The 18,821-nt window shown below is 28.3% G+C and overlaps 1 long non-coding RNA gene across 2 annotated transcripts; it reads left to right on the top strand.

Moving 5' to 3' along the window:
- Nucleotides 1-505: 505 nt before the first annotated feature.
- Nucleotides 506-18,821, top strand: LOC107448942 (uncharacterized). 2 transcript variants are annotated; one of them, XR_011638207.1, is made up of 4 exons: nucleotides 506-1,191; nucleotides 8,078-8,195; nucleotides 10,152-10,289; nucleotides 17,174-18,821. It is a non-coding gene; the product is annotated as an uncharacterized lncRNA (long non-coding RNA). The 2 variants fall into 2 exon arrangements; XR_006224976.2 differs by having other exon boundaries at nucleotides 510-1,191; nucleotides 10,152-10,232.

Here is an 18,821-nt window from a genome sequence, read left to right as displayed (position 1 = left end):
ATTTTCCCTTTTTATTAAATAAAAATATGTTTTTAAAATTTCCGTGATGCTTTTCTTTTAAACTATGATTAATGTAGTTTTCAGTTCTATATTGTTTTCCAACTTAAAAGATTTTAATCTATATAAAAATCAAGAGAGAAATTAACGCACTTCCTTCCTCTATGACGCTAGTGGAGAAAGCATGTAAAGCGTTGCCTTAGGTCGAGAGTTCTGCTCTACGCCACCTGCAGCACATTTCGATCCCCAATTACAAGCCAATTTGAAAAACGAAACTAAAGGGCAATTCGACCATTCTCACTGCATGCGATTCATGTACCTCCGATCATTGTTGAGTGAAAATGAGAACCTGATAGGTGAAATATTTTCTTCCACGTATTTTCTTCTTTTCTATTTTGACGGCCATCGGATGTGCGTTCCTTACAATGATTGAGAACAGTCTTAGTTTGTATAAATAGTTAATAATCTGAGCAGAAATAAACAATTTAAACATACGTCAGTACTTATCACCCACATGTTAAGCTTATCTAGTTTATTTGCTGACAATACACATCTGCAACTTTCAAAATAAAACTCAAAGTGAGAGTTATTTAACGTCATACCCTTAAGCTCGATTCATGAGTAGTTGGCATAGTTAGCGCGTAGTGAGCAACAAGCAAAATTAATTTTTAGAATAAAACACATTTCTTTTCAAATATCAACAAAAGCGCATGTCACCAGATACCGAAAGAGTTGCATTTGAAGAAGAGCCTCAGAGCTCAAATAAATCTTGATAGGCTAAATTAAGCCTTACCTATTGAAACGCAGTGCTATAAGCGAAAGCAGAGAGCACGCCGCACTTTACTATACTCAATACTCAATACCGAATGAGCACCATAAACTTTATATAACTTTAGATACTAATCTTATACTTGTTTGCCCTGTTTTGATGAAAATAAATTGTCTTTTGCATGCTTTGCTCCTTAATAAAGAGTAAACACTTTCATTTAACACGTTCTTAATTTAAGTTGTCAGACTTTCGCTCATCAATAATGAAATATGAATATATAAGCATATCTTGTTTTTAAAGTTAATACTTGATCCTAATTGGAGGGAGATTTCCGTATCGTGATACGTGGAAGAATAATCGCCAAGTCTTGGAAACTTCCGGGCAGTGACGCGTGAGAATATCACAGAAAGGGACCAACTAGAAAGGTATATAATTTAGCCCACGGGCAAACATCAAAATTTTTTTTGCAGGTTTAAAATCTATTTGGCACCTTGGCGATTGTTGTTGATGGGACAGATCACGATATGGATCGGATTCAGATCCCCTGAAAATTCTCAAAGCTTAATACTTCCGTAGAACAAATTTTTCTTTTCTTTTTGCTTTGAAATTCCAAATTATTTAATTCCCAATAATTCCTCCCCCAAATTATGGCTTTTTGTAGTTACAATAACTTTTAAAAAATTTTGCAAAGCTAAGTTTGTATAGTTTTAGAATTTTTTACTAATTTTAAATAAATAAATAGACATACAAAGCTATTTGCTTTGTAACACATTCGAAGATCACGAGGAAGAACGATTTATGTCCAGGAAAGCTGATTTGGAGAAAAAACAATTTTGCTCACTGAAGGTAGGATTTCTTCTCAGTATGGCCCTTCTTCATTGTGTAATAACTGAGGGAGAACTCTCCCCCCCCTCGTTATTGATTTGTCAAAATTTAGTGACCCTCAAAATGCAATTTGTGAAAAATAGATTCAAACCGTTCTTCCCCTTTGGTTTGCATTTAGAAGCAAAATTTTTTAATGTAAAATTTTTTTAGCAATTTTTAAATCAGACCAAAAATTTTCTTTAGAGAGCCAAAATTTCTCTTGAACCTCTTTAATCTTGCTCAAAAGTCTTTGTTAAACTGCTTTTGTCTACCTTGAATCATTGAAAAGTTATGCTATATACTTGCTAGTAAGAAATTCTGCAAATAACTAAGCGTGTTGTAATTTTTTTTCTTCTGGTAAGTAATAGTGGTGACTGGACAACTAAAATAATTTTGTAAGCGGTAAATATTTGTTCAGCCACTCAAAATTCCATGTTAGAATGAAGTTTATTATAATTAATACAGTTAAACCCCGATTTTACGTTTTCTGTTGGACTAGCGATAAAAAACGCTCGAAGTGGAATAACGTAAAATCGGAGTTAAGAAAAATCTATGCATATTTTTAAAAATTGACACCTACCAGTTAAATTAATGGAAAAAATGAGTCATCTTTACTTGCTTTTCGTTTTTAGGTACAATTTCGTATACAGCTCGTTCAATACTAACAATTTTTTGCAAATTTGCTTCTTAAAATTGTTTTAGAGTTTTTATGCTTTGTATCGCTTGATCAGCTGTTGGCACGTCTTCTGTTATTTCATCTTCATCGTCATAAGCTCTATCATCGGAATCAGGCATTAAATCACTCATGGAAGGGATTTCTGAAGTAATGATGTCAGTGTCACAGTCGATGTATGCATCATCGACTTCCGGTAGATCCTCAACTTCAGACACGCTACCTTCTTCTTCTTCCAAAACAACAGCGCTCTCCTCCTCCGATATTGAAAGTCTTGCTTTATTGAATCCATTGATAATACACTTTCGTTCGACACTGTCCCAAGCTGAAGATATCAGATAAAGAGCCTCTAGAACATAAATTTTTGCCTTAGAAGCATCCTGAAAGTCACCAGAATCAAGAAACATTAGTGATTTTCTAACCAGTTGCTTCCGGTAACTCTCTTTAAATGATCGCATAGTTCCTAAATCCAGTGGTTGAAGTTTGCTCGTACAGTTAGCTGGAAAAAACTCTATTCACACGTTTTTCAATTTAAGGTTTAAATAAGCAGTGCATTGGTCTAGGAATAAAAGTATGGTGTGCTTTTGGAAACTCATTTTCTTATCCAGTTTTCGAAGAAAATTTTTAAATAATGCTTGCGTCATCCATGCTTTTTTGTTTGAATCGTAATCGGTAGGAAAACATTTGATATTTTTGAAACACCGTAGTTTCTCTGCTCTACCGATCACAAGAGACGTTAACTTTTGGCTTCCATCGGCATTTGTACAGAGCAAAACAGTCAAGCGCATTTTTGAAAGCTTTCCTCCATGGCAATTTTCACCTTTAATTGTCAATGTCTTCTTAGGCAATAGGTTGAAAAACAATCCCGTTTCGTCATTAAATATGTCACTTGGATTATAGCCCTTTAATAAATTTGGCAGAGTTTCTTCTTTCCACTGTTGCACAGGTGTCATATCCACACTATCGGATTCGCAACAGATAGATTTGAAGCATAAATTGTTCCTTTTTTTTAATCGGTGGATCCAGCCATTTGATGCACTGAAGCCTTGGAGTTTAAGCCTTTCAGCAATTTCAAGCTCCTTTTCTCTCAGGATGGATCCATTTATAGGAATCTTTGCTGCTCTGTCTTCCTTGAACCAGTTCATTAAAATTTTTTCTAACTCATCATATGGAGATGTTTTTAAGGTTTTTCTCTTCTTGGCAAATTTTTCCGAGTTTTTCAGCGTTTATTTCTATTGAAGCTTCTTGCTTTAAAATCATTTTCAAAGTTGAATAAGCAATACCCAAAGATTTAGCAAGATCAACTTTAGTGCCATGAAATTCTTTAGCTTTTTCGACAATTTCAGCCTTTTCGGACAGAGAAAAGCATTTTCGTTTCGACATCTTCTTTCGAGAAAAGAACACGGTGACTGGGGTTTGGAAACTGAGAAAAAATGCTATAGCTTTCAAACTCAAACAAAACCGACTGAAAATCTCATTTGGTATGCTAGCACGGAAAAATGAGTAAAACCATTTTGAATAATCAAGCGGGATTTTCATAAAAGGGGTAACGCAAAATCCGGGATTTTTAACATTATCGGTATAGGCAATTTTCACAGATCAGCAGAAAATGACGTAAGAAGCGGGATAACGTACGAAACAAACAACGTAAAATCGGGGTTCCACTGTATATGTAGGTTGCATCTATCATTTATGTTGTAACTTACTATTAACTATTAGCAAGAAATGTTTATAAATTGAATGAATTAAAGTATTGAAATAATTTCCTTTACAGAAAATTTCGATAAAAATGTATATGTTTTAGCTTGCTAAGGATGAACCCTGAATCAGTACAACCAAGAATTTCTAGTTTCAATAAGGTGTGTATCCATTAAAATTATTTCTTTATCAGTATTTGATATTGAAATTGTCATAAAATAGAAAACCTATAATTTATGAAAAAATGAGAGCATATGATGCTTGGAAGCATTTTTCATTTATATTTAATTATCGTCAAATATATTAATTCTTTACTTTTGCCAACCATAAATTTTGTATGGTGGTTTTCTATTTAAGAAGGCAGTGATCTGTATCAACTTTTATAAGGGCTTTATACTTGCTTTTATTTACTTGTAGTGCAATATATTGTTAATATGTTTTTACATCTTTCTTTAATGAAATCAGTTTCAGTCTTATAATAGGTGAATATTTTTCTTGTGAAAATTTTTTCACAGCTTCAAGTAACATCTGGTTTCAATAACAAAATTAAAATTTCAAAGACGTAATGATATCTACATTAGTAATTTCAAATTTTGAAACAATACTGTTCTCAACTTTCAGAATGTCATTCTTTTATTAAGGGAGAGAAGTAGTTCTTAAATCTTTTATTAATAGTTTTAAAAAATAATATATAGTAAATTATAATTGCTGCTGTAATCAGAAATGATAAGTTTCCTCCATAATTAAAGAAACTGCCCAAGAAGAGTAAGTTTCTTCGAATCGAATAAGAAAAAATTGAAGTTCTTTTTCAAAAAGAAAATTCAAATATTAAATCAGTTTTTTAAGCAGTTTATAATTGGGGTCTAGTTTGAATAATAGTATTAATTTCTGAGCTATTTATATTTTTTTAAATATGGAATAACTTAAAATCAACAATTGGAAAGAGAAATAAATTAAGAGAATTTCTTAAGAAATTAAAATAACTGTAGTCCTTCTATATTTTAAGCAAATTGGTATTATAGGACCTTATTTTATGACTATTTTGAGAGCTGTTAAAATGTCTGAATCAAATTTTTTAATGCTACTAAATATAAAAATCTCATACTAAACTATACTACAGTGCAACCTCGAAAATTGGGACTGCCCGCGAGTTCTGAATGTCCGGATTTCTAAAATTTCCTGATTTTAGATACCTTACTTAAATTGATAGAATTATCAAAGTTTCGCATTTGCTCAGTCGATTTCGTGATTAAACGCGCGTGTGTAGACCTCCAACCTCAATTTTAACAACTTAACATAAATATACGCTTTAAACAATAAATAAGAGACATTAAAAATGAAACAGCGACAAAAAGTAGCTTAAAATAATAATATATTTAAATCAATACAATTAATTAAATGTTAACTGAATTATTTCTTAAACATATCAAAAATTGTAAGTTGTTTAGTAGATTTCATTCTATGATTACTTATTTTTTCTTTCACTTTATAGAGTAACATTAACTCGTGTTCATCAACAATGTCTCTTTGCAGTGTTTCCAGATTAGGGGTTTCCCCCCTAAATTTAGGGGGATTTTTTTTATCTTCAGTGGATATTTTAGGGGAATTTGTTTCTAGGGGTTTGTTTCAGGGTCATTTGTGAATTTTACTAGTTTCATTTTGGTTACGTTCTAATACCAAATTTTATAACTGAATGTGTGAGATGGTAATATAAAAATCAATATGTTAAACCAAAGCAAAAAGATTAAGATTTAATTTTAGAACTTAACCCCTTAGTTAAATGTAGTAAGTTATTACTTAGCACGATCAACCTGTGCTTTTGGTGAATTTGAATTCAAATTATTTAAAATTTTTAATGTGCATGGTTTAAAAATAATGCCAAAAGGATAAAGAAAAAAAGAAGAACGTACAAAAGTACAAGAAAGATTGGGAACACGAAAAGCAATTTAAAGGTAAATTAATAGTACAATTGTTCAGCCTTTTCTTTAATTATCAGCACATTATTTCAAATCAGAATATATATATATTTTTGGTGACTGGTGACTGGAAGAAGTGAGTTAGTATTTTGTAAATGTTGTAAAGCTCAGTTAAATGCACATAAAAAAGATTTGGCAAAGTATGTAATATTACAGATATTGTTGCTAAATTTTCATCAATTTGTATTGATGTCGATGAAACAATTGCTGAATGGAATTTACTCTCAAATGTAGATGATTTGAATTGTGATTCTACAAAATCTTTATGGGTAAAAATCAGTGAAATAAAAAATTCTTGAGGAAATTTAAAATTAAAAAATATTTCCACTCTTGTTTTGGCTTTATTAAGTATTCCGTTTACAAATGCAGCTGTGGAAAGATGTTTCTCCATAATAAATATTATTAAAGACAAATTGAGAAATAAAATGTCTATAACTGCAGCTGATGCTATTTTGCACGTTCGATATGAACTTTCTAATGGTTGTTAAAATTTTGTACCTGCTTTTATGCTAAAAATATTTAACAGCGAAAACATATACATATCAGAAAGTATTGACGAAATTATGTTGGATATTTTATCAGAAATTTAAGCATAATGTTAGAATTAAAATATTAAGAAGACTATATTGTTGATAATAAAATATTTATAAAAAAATGTGCGAGACAAAAAGTATTGAAAAAAATATCTTAAATATTTTAGTAGATATTAAAGATAATGTAAGGATTGAAATGCAAAAAAGATTAATTTGTTGAAAAAAAAATATTAAAAAGTATTAAAGCAACGTTTTCTATACATTATTAAACTTTAGTACAATTTTTTAATGCTTATACAGTACAGAACCCGTTATCCGGAAATCAGAAAACCAAAAAACCGGAACGAAATTCAATAAATTTTCCCTCCATTTTTAAAAAAAAATTTTTTTTTTCCTCTTAGGATTTTAGGATTTTTCTTTCTTTTTTGAAAGATGTTTATCTTGCCATCATTTTGGAAATAATTATTAGTGTATTACTTCATCATTTTTCTTCTTTTTAAGATTATTTCCAAATATTTTTTTTTTAGTTGGGTTTAACAATAAAAAAACGGCTTTTTGTAGCGATTCAGAAAACCAGAAAAATCAGTTATCCGGAATAGCGATGGTCCCGATTGTTCCAGTTAATCGGTTCCCTACTGTACTTAAAAATTTTGGGGTTTTCTTCAAATTTTTAGGGGATTTTACAACACTATCTCGGGGTGAACGGTTATTGGCACCTGGCAACACTGTCTCTTTGCTCCAAACCTTTAAGAACACTGTCCATATTACTTAACATTTCATCCAACAAAACTGATCTTTCTTCATTAGGAGTTTTCGCTTCTGTATCACTGTCGTTTTCTTTATGGTCATTACTTAAAACGGCCATTTTTATTTTGTCGTCAGTCATGTGATTGACAACGGGTAATTCGTTGCTGCAACTTATTACCTCCTCAATGTTATCTTCATCGATTTTAAATACGCACTTTTTTGCGTAATCATGAAGTTAATTTATTTCAAGTTTTAAATTTTGAACTTTTGAAAATTTAAAACCTTCAGAATCATTTTCATTTTCAAGAAGAAAGAACCAATTTTCTTTCATCACTCTGGGGAAAAACAAAGTAGTAGAAGAATTCCTTCTCCAGCATGCTTTATCTATACAGCACTGATGAGAATTACTGGAATTTCTTTATCAGCTATGTGCTTTTTTTAGGTGTTTTTTTAAAAAAAATTGATTTGGAACATTTTTTCTGATGAACTGGATGTAAGAGTCCTGATTTTAGAGCTTTCCTGATTTTAGAAGTCCAGATTTTCAAAGTCGTACTGTACTACCAGTCACATATTCAATCTACAAATACGAATAGCGTGCTTATTTTTTATAGACAAATGCTTTTAAGTAGGAATACTCAAACCAACTCTTGTATAATATTGATTTTAAAATTCTGTATTAAAACTGAAATAAATATTTTTAAAAAAAATTGATATGAAAAAATTCTAACTTTCTGTTACTGTTTTAAATTTGAGTTTTTGATATAATAATTATTGCTAAGCAATTGTATTGTTCATTCTTAGTTTCTTTCATTTTGTCCAGTTTTTTCTAGGTTCTCCCAGTGTCATGGTAAATAGGTAACTTCTGGACAAAATATCAACTAAGGCTCAGAGTAAACTGAGGACTATTCAAGTATTCTCCAGTTTCCTGTGACCATGCCGTAAGTTTTCTATTTTCCAAATGAAACAATATTTTTAAAATACTTCATTTACTGTCTTTTGCTTAAGGTTGTAAATGTTCAAAAATGCTGTCTATGTTGTAGAACAATAAAAATTACAGAAAAAAAATTTATATCCTAAATGCCATGAGAATTTTATATGCTGTTAAATTTTTTTTTATTTTTGTTTAAATTTTTAGTTAATTAAGGTTCTTTTTCTTTTCGCAAACTAGCAAAATAAAATTATTTATGATTTTAAAAAAAAGAGTAAAGAAAGTGTTGATGACTTAATTGGTGAAAGTTGTTTTTTGTTTATTTTCGATATTAAAAGTCCTTGTTTCAGAACATTTGACAAAATTCTCGAGAGTATTTTCTGAGAAGTCTTACAATGATTAGAGATTAAAAAACTTTCTTAAAGTTTAGAAGTTAGATAGGAAGTTTAACCAGCAGGTTATCCATTTTAAAAATAAGCAAAAATTAAAATAAAAACATCAAAATAAGAAAGATTTTTAGTTTTACATTAAATTGTTATATTCATAAATATGGTGGATTCATCAATATCATACAGATATTCATCAATATGACTTAATGATAGCTAGACCACCAAACTAGTTCTCTTAAAAGATAAATTTCTCCCGTCAAAATTAAAAATAATTAAAAAAAAAAAGATATTCAGGAGATTAAGATGTGAAGCCCTTAAAATGTCTTTTTAAAAAATTCAACTTTTCATGGTGTAAAATTTTTTCTCTGCTTTCCTTATGGGAGCAAAATATTTACTTGTTATAAGGTTGTGTTTTTATATTTAGCTTAGGTTTTCCCTATCATAAATTCCTTATACCCATTAATACTCTATTAGGGTCTGGTTCTTATAGCAAGCTTTAGTTTTGTGGTGTTATGCATAATAGCATTTGTTTGCTATGTTTAGAAACCTATTATTTTAAACATAATCTCCTTATTATTTTTTAAAAAAAAAGCCTTTTAAAAGGGCATTTTTGTCCCATCGTTTGTTCTAGGTAGGAATAGAGTTAAATAGTTTTTCTGTAAATAGTTTCGAAAAAAAAAGATAGTCAAAGAGGTTTATTATGTTCTGACGACCAATGGAAATTAATTAGAACTAATGGCTCAATTTAGTTGCTTAGAATGTTGTGATTCAGCTGTTATGTGCATATTGGTTCTTGAAATTTTTTTAAAAAAAACTAGTAGTGCTTTAAGTAATTTTGTGCATTCAAAAGCACACACAGTTGCAAGCATTGAGATTAATAGCATTTATTTTGTGCTAGGATATCTGTGATTAATGTTTCTGAAATCATCTCCTCTTAATTAAATCGATTTCATCATGTTCTGATCAAGTTTGCTTCTTTTATTCAACAAATGAGACTTATTCAATATTTTTTATAAATTCACATATGTAAGATATATAGCCATTTTCTTGAGAAAAGGTAAAGAGTCTTCCATGATGTAGGTTTTAGGTTGGGCGGGGGAGTTTCTTTAATACATTACGCGGTTTATTAAAATAGCAAATATTAAGTGTTTTACGAGTGAATGATATTTACTTTTCAGTATAAAAAAATGTTTGCTTTTGGTCACAACTTATAAGCTCAACGAAATTAAGGATTGCTGAAACTGTTGATATATTTTTTCATTTTTTGAAGAGTTTTACTTTTTGTGAGATCTCAATTACGTTTTAATTTTTTTTAAAGCAGACTATAGCTTATGCCATTAATTTTATTAACTTATATGTTCGAAGCATTAAATTTAAGCATACTGATTCTTGAATAATTTAAATCCCATCAATAGCTGTTTACTGTTTTTATTTTGCTGCTGTTATTTTGCTATATATTTTTATTTTATAATTATATGTTCTTATAAAGCTTTATTTCTAGTTTTCAATATTTGCTCATACGTATATATTTTTTTCAATTAGAATGCATTTTTATAAACTTACTTCTTCTGAAATAGGCATTTTCTTAAAGAATTAACTCTGATGTGAATTGTTACTACAAACCACTGAGAGGATCTAGTCTTTTCATTGGAGCTAAAGTTAGTGCTGATAGTTTTTTTTCTACTGGTCTTACAAGTCATTTTCCCACTAAAATGGTATTTCAGTTAGTGAATTATTTAAAGAATTTACGTTCTTTTATTTAGACTTATTGAAATTTTAATTTTAAAATTATCAACATTTTATATTAATGTTAATGATCATATTATCTAGTTTTATATTTAATGCTGAAGGTTTGTAAAGAAATTCAGCACTGCAACAAGCAAATAGTTATAAGTTATATTCAACCAAATAAGTAATCAATACTCATATGTATGTAGGGTATGGACTTGTCTTCAATGCACTATTTAGGGAACTTGATTTATTAAACCAGTTCAAGAACTACCGAAGATATATTAATGTAAAAAATGAACATGTGAAAGAGGAAGAACTGTAGAATATGTTTCTTCATTGGCTGAGAACCACTTGGTGTTCTGCAGAAAAGTGGAAATGTGCCCATTGAAGAGGAGGGGTAAAAAGGATTGTTACGTATAACAGCCATACTTTCTAATTAAATCAGAGGGTACTGGATATTCTTTTGTCTTCATCTGCTGACATTTTAGAAAGCTGATTTCATTCATCCTTCTTTTAATTTTAAAATATTATTTAAAAACAAATATTTTAAAATAAATAACATAATATAATTTGTAATTTGTTCGTAACATAATTTGTAACATTTTATTGGTAAAAAATTAAGAAAAATACTTTGTCATCATTTAATTTATATTTTCTTTTACAAATTTAAAACAATATTTTTTTGTTTATTGATGCAATTTAAAAGGACTCATTGCTATTTGCATTAAAGTGATTTATTAAAACACACAATGGGATTTGCATTAATGATTTAAAAATTCCATATCGAGATTTGCATTAAAGTGATTTGCAAACTGTACATCAGGTTTTGTATGAAAGTCATTTACAATTTACAGATAGCTATATGGAATAAAATGATTTCCAAATCACCACCATGACTTATATTCAAGTGATTACACTATGTGACTTGAATTATTTATTGTTCATATTGACACAATTTATGAATCATACAACACTATTTAATATCAGTTTATTTGAATTTTCCACAACAAGCTTTTTATTTATTTGAATTATAACTAACACATTGTGATTCGTAATCCAACTATTTTAAAATTGCACGTTACAATTTGTATTCACAAGATTTTAAAAACTATACATCTTGGTTTTATTTGCAAACATTGACAATATTAAATTTTAGGATAATGTGAAAAGAGTAACTTTTATCTCTATCCTATTTATAATTTAAAACATATTTGTATCATTCAAGATTTACATAGACAGTAAAAAATAATAAACTTAAAAATTTTTGATCATTTTTCCTAAATTTATTTATTTTCTTATTTAAAAGTGGTTCAAATCTATGTAAAACATAGAGATTCTTTTAACAATATTATTTTAAAATGTAGGCATTGTTACTACCCTAAATAATATGGCTTGTGATTGTGATGATTTTTATGTATTTATGTTTTATGATGTGAGTTTTAAAATGTAGTGAAACTATTAAAAAATTTTTTAAAAATATTTCATATAAATGTAAAGTAAGTCTACAAGCATTTATCTGCAACAAATTGTGCGTTAAATTTGAAAGATTGTGTTAAATTTTTATCTTATTTACAAAAGTGTGTTAAATTTTTATCTTATTTACAAAATTGTGTTTTTAATTATTCATATTATTTTTATATATTGATTGCATGTTAAAATTACAAATTTTATTCTTTGATTATCATCTTCACGTTTTTTTAATGTTTGGATGGTGATTAAAATTTTTCAGAGAGGGGGATGTAACATAAATGGTTTCAATTAATCCTTTTATGTTATTCCTTTATCTAAATCTTTTTCTTTATTTATTACTCGAAACTACACACTCTTTCTCGCTCTTTAATATTCACATCCTGTTTTTTAATCTATTTTCGGCTATAAGTTATGCATTAACATTTTCGATTTCTCCCTTTAATGGAACCGTGAGAAAGACTTTTTCCCTCAATCTATTTAATAGACCTATTATAATTACTCTGTTTTCCTTTTTTCCCTAAAACGAAACATTTTACCTATTTATTTTGCAAGATTTTACCTTCAATTTTGTGTGATTGTTCTCTCTTTAATATTAATTTAATAAATATTGTACCCTTTTCCCCTGCTTAAAAACTGTTTTTATCCTTCCTCTTAGCAACGACATTATATATATATCGATTGGGGGGGGGGATATTATTTCTAACAACAAAAAAATGTATAGTAATGCTCACAGAAGTAAGGTGTTAAAAATTACATATTTAAATCAACGAAAATTTATAGGGTTTAAACAAAAACTTTAATCAAATTTTCATCAAAACAAAAGTATTATAGTACAAAATAAGATTAAGTATTTATTTGGTATTATACTTCAGGTATTATTACTATTTCTTGAATTATTAGAGGTTTTATGAATTTTAAATAGAAAACTTTTTCTTTTCTTTCTTTTTTCCCTTAAAAAAGTCACCTAAGCTACAAACAATTTAAAACAAAATAAATTATAAATAGTGTGTTTAAAAATTTGCGTTTTCCTCTAGTTTTAAAATTTTCCGGTTGCAATAACATTGTATAAAATACTGTGTATAATTTAATGATATAATTTAAATACCTTGGTATAATTTAAATACCATGTACAAATGCATGGCTCTAACGGAGACCATAAAATAAAAGGAAAACTTATTAATCTAAATAAAAACACTTGAAAATTATCGAACTGAAACGACTTAAAAAAGGCACTAGCATAAATATTAAAACCCGGAACTAGCAAGATCAACGGAATTTTAAAAAAAACCTAATGATAAAATTTATGATTCATTTTAACATTTTAATTAAAAATTTTTAGATAAATTTATCAAAAGAATTAATTTATTGAGTGCAAAATGTATTGTGAAAAGAAAAAAAAATCGAACATCGTGGAATCAGAAAAACAAAACTGCAATCTACTTCATTAAATAATCCTATGTTTAAATTAATAAACAATTCTCCTTTTATGAATTTTTTTTTTTGCTGATAAAAACACGATTTTTAATTACAGCAGATGTGATTCCACATCAAGAAAAACTTGCAAATGATACCATACTTCCAAAGAATCAGAATTTATTCAAAAGAAAAAGATTTTATTTTTATTAATCAATGTCAAATAGATAAATATATTTTTCTATGTTCACTGATATGCATGCAATGCATTTTCCCCACCCCCCTCGTAAATCAAACAGAAAACGAAATCAGCATGCCACACCCTTGAGTTTGATTGACGGCCTAGAGGAGAAAATAAGACATTCCTCCCTTCCTTACATTTTCCTCTACTCAACTTCAAGGATGAGTTCAATTTCTGCTATTTTCATTATCGTTCTAGTTTAAAATGGCGGGAAAACCAAGCAAAATTTCACCCGGTTTTCTGGTTTCCCGGTTATCTGGATACCGGATAAATGGTTCTCTACTGTATAATAAATGTATCAAGATTTTAAAAACCTTATAAATACAAAAAAAGAAACTGATCAAAACGTCACTTGAATTTACAATGAAATTGGCAAAAATAAAGCCAGTGGAAAAGGGATTACTCAAATACAAAATTTGTGCATTATATTGAAATATTGGAAGATAATGCAGAATTTTGTATTAATAACCTTTAAAAAAGCAATCAAGAAACAACATAGATTTACAATGGAATCTGCAAATTAAGTGCATCAAAAAGTGATGACACAAATATGCAATTCAAAATTTTCCATTCTTTTAATTTAAAAAAAATCGTGTTCAAAAGTTTCTGCAGGCTGCACCGCATGTAGCCTGTGGGCTGCAGATTGTGCACCCCTATATTTAATTGAGTTTTGCATCATTCATTTTTGTTCTAAGATCTAATGATCATGACATGCTAAACATACTATTATCTAAAACTTATTTTTGTACTAAAAATACTATACTCTTTTTAATGATGTTCTATGTTCTTTTATGTTCGGTTTTCCTTTTTATAAAAGAAAATTCAAATTAAAATCTGAAACTTAAAGTACATGTATATATATAGTAAAATTGCCAAAGATTTAGCTTATTATTTGAGAGCAAAACTGGAACATCAAGGATTTTTTAGGTTTGTGTTCCTGACCATGGTTGTTGGTTAATTATTTTCAAATCATTTAAATTAAATTTTTCTTAAATTTATTGATAAATGCACTTATAAAAAATTATAATTATGCATCAATTCAAACAAAAATTCTACATAGAAATTAGATAAGTAACTAAAATAATAATTATTTTTTTTTATTAAATAATTATTAATTTTTCTGATTTTTAAAATATTATGTACTTTTTTCGAAATAGCCGGCAAAATGTTAAGAAAGAAAGATTTCTAGATAGTACAAAAAGTGAAACATTTAAACCTAAAAATTACTTTTGAAATTTTAATTCTATTTCGTTCTAATTTTAAATGATAATGATAATTTCATAAGATATGTCAGTGTTTAATTCCTCTTAACCAGACCTATTTAACAGAATAGCTAATTTTAAATAATTCTGTATAGTAAAGGAAGAAAGATAGAGTGAAGGAATCTAAAATCTATTTCTCCTTTTGGCTTTTCTAATAAATTTTTTTTTTGTATTACATGAATTGCTATGCACTGAGGAGCAAAATATGACCACGCCCATATTTTTCAATGAATTCCTCTGGATGACGTGGAGGGCACATGATTAAGTTAGAATATTAACTGCAGAAGGTAAGGAATTATTCTCTCATTTACTTTTGTGAGTAATGGGAGAGGCTTCTGATTTTAGTGAATTTGATGGAAAGTAAATCATAATGGCTCAAAAACTCTGAATAAGTATCTCTGAAATTGTAAGATTCATAGGTTATTCACAATCTGTGGTTGTAATTATTTTTGCATCCTGGATAAATGACTATGAAACTAGCAGTAGAATTCGCTGGATGTCCAAGAAAATTTGATGTTGAAAAGAGAACTTCAAAGAAAGAGAACTGCCCTGTTTGGTAATACAAAATCAGTGTCAGAAAATCACTCAGCTGACAGCCCAATACAGGTTCAAGTGCGAGTATTTCAAAACACACAGATGCAGATGCAGTTGGATATGGGACTTTTCTACAGACATCCCACTCCACAGTGGGTCTGGGAACATTGACACTGGATCATAGACAAGTGGAAGACAGTTGTCTAGCTAGATTAAGCATGATTTTTCATTTTTACCTTTGATGACTGTTATAAGGTACGTTGTCTTCCAAGCAAAACAGTTGCTTCCCATTTCTACAGCAGGTCAGATATTGGCAGCTGGGGGTGGTATTTTGCTGTGGGAAGTATTTTCATGGGTGGCTCTGGCCTTGAACTTTATTCCATATTTTGAAAATCAAGTTTGTTGGAAGGAATCATGTTCGGTAGACAATGAGCAATGTTTAATAATTTTAGCTGAAGAAATCATTATACGAAAATCAGTCCCCAAAATCCTAAAATTTTGGATACGTTTGAATTTAAAGTTATTTTCTCTCTTGCAGACATCTAAATTTCATTAATTTTATAGACCCTTTTGCTGATTTTAATAGTATTTTACAAATTTTATGTTAATGTGGTCTGTATTTTACAAATTTAAGGTATCCTTAAATTTCATTTTAAAGAGCATGAAAAATATGTCCGAAATCAGAACATTAACTGATCTTCCATCACTCTTCATAGTTGGAATTCTAATCACAGGTTTGAGTTTTTTTCTGCTAAAATCATTTAGCACTGCTCTTCATCTGATGAATTTGATTTCTGGAAATCATTCCGTATTTTGAAAAATTTTAATAATTTAATTAATGATCTTTCTCAATATTTGGAAATCTATTCAAATTTAATCTTTTGCATCCTGTGGTTCCCACCAAACCCTCTCCTAATTGTTTATTATCTCTCTTCTTTTGTTATCTTTTTCAAACTTGTTTCTCTGTCCCTATTAGTTAAACCACATTGCAGGCGCTTGTCTCTTTACTTCTATACTACCTTATGGAGTTTGGACTCTGAGGAAGGTTCTTGCACATAGAAACAAAGCAATAGTATGTCCATTTCTGTTATTTGATTTGTGCTTTATTCACACTGCCCATTTTTATTTTTGCTTTTAGTAAATAAGAACTATTAACTTTTTACATTATTTGCTTTATAATTTGCTCAGAGTTTAAAATTTCAAAAGCTAAGCGTACCAAAATTGATTAATTTGTTTGTTATTAGTTCTAAAGCTGCAGAAAATGTCAATTTTTTTCTATGAATAATGAATACTTGTGTGTATATCTAGTACTTTTTAGTATTTTAATATAAAAATTATTTTAAAGCATTTTGAGGTTGATTTGCTTTAAACGAATATTTCCATAATTAGTAGTTAAATTTAAAAATAAGTGAAATAATCTACATAACGCAAAAGCTCATAAAACACAAAGCCTCAGGTTTTTAGGCATTACACAGAGCGTGAGGTTTGTGTCCTTTACTGTAACAGATTTTCATGTTAGGAGAAAATAACTTTACCCTGTGTCTTGAAGCTGTTCTAAGTATACAAATCCATGTACTAAACCTATACTAAAATAATAATTGAAAAACTAAGATCAATTTAACCCCATCAAAAAAAAATTTCTTGTTTTACTAAATAGCGAAGTTTTCCTGACCTTCTTTTATGAGAAAATATTTCAAACTTACAGTGTTATTTATTAAAATATGAGGATTATTAAAAGTTTGTAACCACGTGTTTTGCATCAGTCCAATTTGCAGCTTGTAAACAATCCGTCTTGTGTTTTTTTAATCATGAATATAACAATTTTAAATTAAAAATGTTATAACAGACTTAGGTACAGTTTTTGTAGTTATATTACAAGTATTAATTCAACAAATTCAACTTTGATAAGATTTTTTTGATAACTAATTTAATTCCAATTTTTTTTCAGAAAACACCTATTTCCAGACCTATTCCTTTTTTCCAGAAGACACCTAGGACATAGGAAGAAATTAATGTGATCAATACAATTATTTAGATAAGTATTATAAGTTGAACAAATAAGTATTATAAGTTGAAACAAATAAAATTTTTTGTAATATAAAAGAAAAGTTTATAGCTTTTCACACTTACTGATTTAAAAAAAAAACCTTTTTCTTGTTATTCATTGTATTTTAGTTTTATATAGAATCTTAAATTTTTTATAACCTCTATAATAATGATTTATTTGTAAATGAGATTTATAATATGTTATCTTTCTTGAATAAATAAGTACACTTATGATATCTAGATAAATTAAGCGTATATGTATTATTTTTTTATTGCATATTCTATTAAAAAAAGTTATGCATTGTTACAAATTGCACACAAATAGATATGTGTTTACAGATTTGTGTTACTTTTAAAAAGTAAAACTTACTTTAACAATTTTCTTAACTCTTGATAAGATTTGAATTTTCATCATAATTAGTTTTCTTCATCATAACAGTAGAACCTCGATTTAATAAAGCCTGTTAGACTGGGCAAAAATGTATTGAATAATGGGATGGAACTATATGAAGGACATGAAAATTTTCATGAAAACTAATATTTTTATTGCTTTCAAATGTTATTTAAGTACCTAAATATGTTTTGAAACTTAAAAGTAACTTATTTAATAAAGAAACAAAAAATCTTAAATTGTTTTAATGAAGGAATCAGAAATTTTTGTTCAACCTTTTTTTGTCTTAAAGTACTCAGCGGTAAAAGCGGACTCAGAACATCAATATTTCAGGGAAATAGTATTAGAGGATGCCCTAAATTCTGAGTTTTTTTTATATTATTGATAAAGAAAATCGAAGGGAACAAAGCTGCTAAAGCATTAAAAGTGAGAAATCATTATTCATGGGTGGTGTTACGTCTAATTCCAATTTATTCCCAAGTATCCAATTTCATCCCGAGTATTTTTTTTAATGATTAATTTTAAGTTTAGTTTCAATCTTTGCCATAATCAAACAAATAACTTGAAAATTAATTCTACAAATTTAATTAGATTAAGATTTCAATTATTAGCTGTTTAAAAAACTGTTTTTCATATTGCTTTTTAAATTAGATTTTCTTTCTTTTATCCACTTGGATTAGTTTTTTTTTTCCCAATGCAAAAATTTTGATTTTTTTTCCATAACTGTACTCAATGAATTAATTGTAATTACACATTTATAAAAATCTTGAGGCATGAAATGTTGATATTAAAAGCTTGGTTTTTCTTTGGTTAATATTAAAAAATTTGGTATTTTTTGCAATATTATTTCTGCAAATGTTTTCTGCAAACAGTGTATTTTAGGACATAGCAAGTGTTTTCTTGCATGGATTTTCAATCATGTGGTTGTTCTTAAATTCATACTTTAATTGTACGATGCACAAAATAGAAAGGTGAACACCCTGAATAGTTTTTTATCTTAATGATCCGATTTTTATGTACTAGGACTCAATTTTAATGATTTGATATGCTAACTAATTAGTGCAGATGATATTTAGGAAATCAAACATAAAAACTGCTTTTCAGAAAAATATTTATAATTTTTTATTTTATCATTATTATGTTTTTAAATATTTGGATT

This window comes from Parasteatoda tepidariorum, chromosome X1 (assembly GCF_043381705.1).
Source record: "Parasteatoda tepidariorum isolate YZ-2023 chromosome X1, CAS_Ptep_4.0, whole genome shotgun sequence".
In the NCBI taxonomy this organism is placed as follows: Eukaryota; Metazoa; Arthropoda; class Arachnida; order Araneae; family Theridiidae; genus Parasteatoda; species Parasteatoda tepidariorum.
This window is presented reverse-complemented; position numbering and strand designations above follow the sequence as displayed.